We start from the raw sequence: 2,500 nt of genomic DNA, 5'->3' as shown, positions 1-2,500 counted from the left end.
AAATTTGGAAAATTCACTGGAATGGTCAGAACACAGTCAGTTGTTAGTTGATCAATAAATTGGAATTTCATAGAAATTGACAATTTTATTCACCTAACCATGTTTAACCTAAAGGAAATTTTTGAAAATAATCTGAAACTTTGGAGGTTTATATATAGTTACGAAAGGGCATATACCACCAACTGCAATAAAAATTAATAAAATTTAAATAGAAGGATGAACAGAAAAATTAAGTAAAAAAGTTTTTTTTTTCTGAAGACAATAACCGAAGCAAGACGGTCAAGGAGGTAATTTTAAAAACACTTACAAACTAAAGGAGGTAAAGGTGAACACGTGGATAAAAGTCCTCATACTCTCGATGGCCTCAAGCAAAAAGAAAAATAATACAACAAAAAGTTTTTTAATTTGATAATGGTAACATGAATGGCGGAGTTCTTGAATTCCCAAGTTTTAGTTCGCGCAGTCACATAACGAACGGTGAGATAATATTAGTATTACTGCTCAAAACAAAGTGAAAAAAATACATGAAAATTCAAAGTATTCCGCAAAAGAATCAATATTTTTACAGCCATATATATCTCTTTCATAAACTGGGAAAAAATAAAAAAATAAATGACGGGGGAATCTTCCATAGAACAATCCATTAATAATGCAATCCGGATATCAATTCATACAAATATACAGAAACGAGGACAAATTGAATGAAGAGTTATTCAAACGCAAACGATACCAATCAGACGTGCTATACATTGAAACAAAAGTAAATTTACACACAGTATAGGTAATTGAGAATAAAAAATAAAACATATTTTTTACAGCACAATACTTCTAAGCAGCGATAGATTACGGCAAGAGAATATGCAGTGAAATTCAACTCCAAATATGGGTCTAGAATAGTATTTATAATAATCCCGATTAAAATAAAAATAGGGGAGTTGTAAAACTCACAGGAAATACAAGAACATTATTGATCGATCTGTTCTCATTTTGCGAAGGTTCAGGGTGTGTTGAATGGTAACAGAGTATTACAAATTAATATTATGACAAGAACAAACTTTTCTATCTCTTATGCTTATTCACGTTGAATGTTACTTATGACACTTCTCTTTCATTTCTTTGCAACTACACTCTTCTAGGTCTCCTTTTGCATGAACTTCAGTTGAGCCTCTCTACTCGTAAACCTCATTATTGCATATCCTCGATATCTTGCATTCCAGGAACTTCCAAGGTTAGCGTATAGAAAAGGGCAGGTCACAATTGAGCAGGGACGTCTATGTACTTCTCACGCTAGGACATTTCTAAGGACGCAGCTAGCAAGCGCATATGTTCGGTTAAAATTCTTGACTGTTTTATGACCTTCCATTAGGACGATGGCATTCTGCTTTAGGTGGAGTCTACATTCCATAAGCTGAGAGATTAGAAAAGAGGGAGGTGAGAGAGTCTGACGAGGACAGGTAACACTGAAATAGGAGTATAGTTATAAACATAGTCGGATATTTATTAAAAGAATAACAATACTCAGTTACATTTAAAATAACGTTTTCTTTTAGGGAAAAGATTAAAATTTTACAACCTAGAACTATTAGTTTCGGTTGATGTTTAAGAGTTGTTCACTTCGTAAGGAGAAGATACCTTGATGGAAGTCTAGAATGAGGTGATGAGGCTGTCCATAATAGCGTCAACTTTGGTCCTCATGTCCTTCATAGGCAAAATATCCACAATGGAATGGCACTGTGTACACATTTATGTAAGCATTATACAAAAAATGCACAAAGTACGTTCACCTCCCAAGGAGAGCCACTTACGTCAGGTTGCAGATGAGTGATATTGGTTATTTCCCTTAGGGCAAAGGAAGCCATCTTGTCCCCCAACAATTGATAAATGACCTGATAAAGCTTGGCTATACGGGTGATCTTGAGTACTGCTCCAGGAGATATGTTTTAAGGGTATTTTAGATTATTTGGGTGTCCCCTGTCTCGCAAAACTAATCACAAATTTTTGGGAAAGTACCATCTAGGATCGCAGCAAGAGCCTAATCTGGTTTGGGGATTAACTCAGTCACGCCCCTTATGTGAAACTCGAACCATGCTGGAACCAGGCGAACGCTTTTTTGCTGGCGGTAGGCGGCATTTTCATTGCGATGGGCTGTTTCGATGAGTAAGGTTCAGTTGGTTGCATCTTCCAAGAGTAGGGCAAGGAAGTGAAGAAAAAGCAGGAGAGAGCAATTCCTTATGTGGTCACCAATTGTGCTGGAGTGCAATTAGGTGCAAACTAAGAGGCAAAATGAATGCATCTTAGGTTGCCAAAATAATAATTCCTAAAGTACAGTATATAAGAGGTATAGATATGAAAAATAAAATTAAATTAATGCGATATCAAACAGCTCAATTCAACCTTTATCGACCAACAAAATCAATAAATTCCAAATGAAAAATAAGATATTTCAAAATGCATCAAAACTAAACCAAGTGATATGACAGTTTTATAAGTGTCATGTATT

This window comes from Palaemon carinicauda, chromosome 13, assembly GCF_036898095.1.
Source record: "Palaemon carinicauda isolate YSFRI2023 chromosome 13, ASM3689809v2, whole genome shotgun sequence".
Classification (NCBI taxonomy): Eukaryota; Metazoa; Arthropoda; class Malacostraca; order Decapoda; family Palaemonidae; genus Palaemon; species Palaemon carinicauda.
The sequence above is the reverse complement of the archived record's forward strand: the minus strand, read 5'-3'. Positions refer to the sequence as shown.